Raw genomic sequence first — 5,607 nt, 5'->3', positions numbered from 1 at the left:
ATATTTTTATTTTAAATAAATCTCTCCTTTTTTGTCAGCACAAAATTACTTTTAATAGATTTGAAAATTTAAATTTAAATTTTGCTTAAAAAACTAAAAAAGAAAAAAAATAAAAAAATTATGAAAAGTGAAAGGAAAATAATTTAATGGAACTTATAGAAAAATTATTCTCTTATTATTATATATTATTAAGGATTTTAATAAAACGAAAAACGCAAAAGAGAGATTTTGAATGGGGGAACTACTCGTTTTATTGAAAAGAACGAAAATAAGGAAGAAATATTGTTTTTTAATAACAATAGGAAGAGCAAAGGACATTGTTTTATATACCCATCAACACAAGTTAATCTTGTCTTATAGCTCCGCATAAAGATTCATAAGTAAAATGTTTAAAAAAAATTCATTTTTGTTTTTTTATGATGGGAAAGGCGTATACGTTGACCGTCTATTTATGGCTACAACAACATGATGCTCCCAAGGTACTTATTTGCCTTTAAAAAGAATTGAAAGGAAAAACAGATTGAAGAAACACAAGGAGGGAGTACAACCATTGAAAAAAAGCTACATAGCCCATAAAGTGCTTACATCGTCGATTAGCTGATCTAATGTCGTTCCGTCCATTTGCCTGTTGTGGAATTTCCAAACGCTGCAAATAGCGTGACAAATGGCAACTTGACTATAATCTTTCTAATAAGTTCGTCTGCTTAGGATATTTTCAAAAAAGACATTGGGTGAGAGAGAGAGCGGGAGGGAGGGAGAAATAAACACAAAACAAAAAACAAAATTTTTAAAAAATGATAGTAAAATTTGTTACAAATTTTCGATGTAAATATAAAATCTCGATCAGATCTTAATCAGATACATATACTTGTGCTGATGGGTATCATAGGTTCGTTCTAAAGCGAATATAATAATATCTTACGCATTTTAATGTGAAAGATGGTTTGAAATACAGAAAAATTAATAAACAATTAAAATGTTATTTTTTTATATATGTAAAACAAAATATATGAACGAAAAGCTTTATAATAACAAAAATCATAAAAAGAAAAGCAAATTGAATTTTATAGTCAATGAAAACGAGAAATGCATAAAAAAATAAATGAATAAAACTTCAAAATACAAGAATTTGTTAATTTATTGTGAAAAGAAAACGAAGAATAAAAACAAAAAAAAAAAAAAGGAAAAAAAACGATATTACATGTAAATTTTTTTATTCATACTTAACGAATAGATTTGTATATATGCTTTAGTTAACAATAAAACCTTAATAAGAAATAATAATAAATAATAATAAATAATGATAATAGTAATAATAATAACAATAATAATAAATGATAATAAATAAATAGTGAAGAATAGTAATTTTATGATATTAGTGGGCATATATATTTACGTATACGTATATATATATAGAAAAATATTTAAAATTAAATTTAAATTGAAATGAAATATGATAACAATTTATTCATTTAAGTTAATATATATAACTCATACCACTACTATATCCTTCCCAACACCATGCGAATATATCAAAAAATGTATATCAATCCAACTGTATTTGATACGTGAAAATATGATATTAAAGATAAAATCATTTTCTTTTTCATTTATTGTTTTTGTTTTTTTTATTTTATTTTTTTTTTCTTTAACATATAATTTAAAATGTATGCATCAATAGTTTTCTTAGTTCAAATATTTAATATAAAAAATTTTATTAAATGAAATATATATGTAATCCTTATAAAAATAAATATTTTTAAAAACAAATTTTTAAGCAAAATTTAAACGAAAAAAAAAAAAACATAAAAACAAAAAAAAAATACAAATTGTTTTTTAAGATTTAAATATTTATTTAAAAAAAAAAAAACAACAAAAAAAAGAAAAGAAAATCTATTAAAATGAACACGCAAGTATATGCATACCATTCGATAAGAATATTATTACAATTAAATAAAAAAAAATTATTCAAATAAGTAAAGTAAAAATCATAAATTATTTAATGTATTTAATTTATTTAAAGTTACAAATAAATAAAATTTTATATTATAATAAATATGGTATACACAAACAAAAACATACACACAAGCGCGCACATACACACATATATATATATATATATATATATATATGCGTGTGTGGTAAAGATTTCGTAAAACATATTTAGTCTTTGAAGATCAAACTTGAGAATATATTTATTGTTATCGAAAACTAACGTGAGATATTAAACGGATTCCTTTGACTGATAAGTTTTTTTGAATTTTTCTGGCAAATTCCTTTCTTGAATCGGTAATTTGCTCTGAGGGAAAGAGAGGCCGTATATTCACATTTACCGATCGGATTTTTCCGATTTACCTTAAAATATGATAAGCTGTAACGCGCCACTCAGGTTGATATCTTGAGCTACGATTTCTAATCTCTGACGACGATTTTTCAACATTATTACTTATACTCTTCAGTGGTCGAGACATTTTCCAATTATACATCATTTCTTTTGATACCACATTCCATTCAATATATTACTAATCTCCAGGTGACAATGGGCGTACCAGAGTTAGCCAAGCACTATCAAGTTGCACTGAGTGCATGATATCTAAGCTTAAAATCGGTTGCCTATTATCAACTTTTAGAACCGTCTGCATGGTCGAATGTTAACCTCCTTGCATTTGTTGTGACGATAGCGTAAATGATCAACAGATGAAATCGTGTCTAAGCACCACAGTCACTTTTGTCTAATCCATAGCAACCGATAAGAAAAACAAAGCTGTTGTGTTTATCGACAAACGAAAAAAAAAAAAAAAAACTATTACTTAGAAGCATTTTAAGATAAAATTGAAGAATTTCACAACGGCTTTCGCGTAAGTAAGACAGCTAGCTACACGGTCAACATCGAATTCAAAGTTCCATGAACGGGAAATTTGATGCAAGATTTGAGTACCGTCATTTGTGCGATTAAGTGTTGACAAGTGCGCGCAAGTGCATAAAAGTGCCCTCACTAAAGCATCTGTCGGAGTAGGAATGAAGCGGAGCGCAACATCCTATACGTAAAATGCAGCAATTGTCAAGCAAAAAAAAAAAAAACTTGAAAGAAAGGGAATAAGAAAGAATATTTAAACAGACCAGTTTATTTTTATAATCCTGAAGGGCAACGAAGAGAGACGGAGAGAGAAAGAAAGGTGCAGAATCATCAAAAATGATCAAAAATTTAGTGTAATGGAAAAGCATGTTTACAACGCATTTGAGGTCGATAAACGTGTTTTTGTCGAAACACGATTATTCGAAACGGCTTGTCACGCAACTCCTACAATTTTCGTTCGAATTATTCGCTATAGCGAAATAACCTGCTGTAGCACACAATAAACTTTTTCAAATAATCAGCAATCATTTTATGAAAATGTTTGCAACCCTCAATAGCGAGCATCAGAGACACCACAAAGCAAATATATTCTTGGGCAGCATCAAATTCTGAAGCGATTTAAGCATATCAGTCCGTCCGTCCGTCTGTATAATGGCTGTTGCAAACATTCTCTTGGCTATCGATCGACTTTACATTTGACAGAAATGTTGGACGTTCTCGCACACAGGTTGAAGTGTGGAAAATGGGGGAGCAAATTGGTCGATGGACACGCTCACAGCACCACTTCAACTGAGAATACCTCTGCTTTTAAAAAGTAATAAAAAATTGTGTTTTCACTCATTACACTCATAAGCTACAGCGGACTAACTTGCAAGTAGTAGTTCTGTAGGCAATGGCGTAGTAAAAAAAAATCAGTCACGCCTATTTAATTTTATAGTTTCATAATTTCACTATTTTTCAAAATTAACTATATGAATTTTTGGCCAGTTGCAGTTTCAGAGTGCGTGCACCTAAGCATATGCGTCCATTCATCGGGTCCAAAGTTTTCAAAGAACATTATTGCAGCGCCCACATGAACAAACTTATTTTCCGCGTTGTTTGCTTGCTGCTCGTAAAGTAAATATTAAAAGAAAACGAAATCATTTGGCTTTAGATGCTTTTGTGCATTTTCGCAAAATTATTTAAAACATCGGTCGTCTTTATCACTGCTGCAGTGTTATCGCGATTCACGTGGAGAAGCCGAATGCATTTTCGATTGTTCTCCTTTCCTTAGATAACCTTTTATTGACAGTTTCCTTGTCTTGGGATAATAGAATCCCCATTAGGTTGTCCCGTAGAGGAAATACTGTGTCGCTTACAAAATACTATGGAAACTCGATATTAGTGTTTTGTGATAACTTTCAGCCAGCTTGGACTTTGGATTAAATGTCCCGTAAATTTCGAATGACACATAATGCCATCGCCACTTTGGAACGCGGTACGCCAATGCCAATGTCAATGGCCGTAAAAATTGTAATTCGTGTCGCACACTGCTAGCAGATGTATTGAGTACGCGTTTGAAGGAACGAAAATATTACAAGATGTTTGTCATGTTTCACAATAATCTGCGCTTATCAACATATATACGGTCTATACGACGATTTCGTTAATATATTCTCCGTCAAATTTAAAAGATGATCAAACATTTCAGAAAATTTACAAACATTTTGCTCGACGTCGATATAATACAGGCAATCGAATCCGATAACAAATAATCCATCGATATCTCGTTTTTTATATAAGGATCTTAACCGCCATCGCCCACTACCCATTTCCTTTTATCGCTCAAATGTTTCTCTATAAATCTGTTAAAGTTTGCTGACTAATTTTAAATATTATATAATTAACTAGAATGGGAACCTACCAGCCAGGAATAATTAAGATTGGCTTGTGTTTCCAAAAAAGCACTTCTTTCCTTTTCTTTTGGGCTTCACTTTCAAATGTCAGATCCTAACAAAATGTTTCCCTTTATTCATTTTGTAGGCAAACAAAACAAATGTGAAGCGAGACAAGATGTAATATAATTATGAATTTTATGTTCTCATTGAATATGAACATCTACATATATTTATGGTTTCATACACGATGCGTCCAGACTAATAACATGAGATAATTCGTTGACATAACTGAAAGAAATCCAATATTGAGCTAAATTAATGCATAATAAGTATGTTCATAGTATATATAATAAATTCAAATATGTTCAAATAAAAAGAAAATACTGACAATATAGAGATTCATGTATGGCACGAACAATTAGCGTAAGATTCCACGCATTATTAAAGCAAGGCTTAAGTATGATAATAAAATTAAAATACTAATAATAATAATAATAATGATAAAGACCAAAGTCCCAGTTGGGGTAGTAGTGGGATGGTCGCTTCCTTAGAATATGAAGATCGTCTTTTCTTGTTATTACAAGTTTGACAAGTGAAGCATACCTATAATTATGCGAATTCCGATCTGCTTAGGCAAACATTTAAATAATATCTAAGTAAGTTAAACCCGCATATCGGCACTCTTTAAATAGTATCGTATCAACTCTCCTATCTTGCCTATGTCGGGCATAAGTTAACTTTAAAGACTGCATATAATTCCCTAATTTAGATTTTGGGCACAAGCATTGATAGATCAGATCATTCATTAACCATATGTTTCTGGCATGTAACCCTTAAAAGCCGGTCTCATCTTTTTGCGCTTCTTTTGTATTC

The sequence above is a fragment of the Glossina fuscipes genome, unplaced genomic scaffold (assembly GCF_014805625.2).
Source record: "Glossina fuscipes isolate IAEA_lab_2018 unplaced genomic scaffold, Yale_Gfus_2 0, whole genome shotgun sequence".
In the NCBI taxonomy this organism is placed as follows: domain Eukaryota; kingdom Metazoa; phylum Arthropoda; class Insecta; order Diptera; family Glossinidae; genus Glossina; species Glossina fuscipes.
This window is presented reverse-complemented; position numbering follows the sequence as displayed.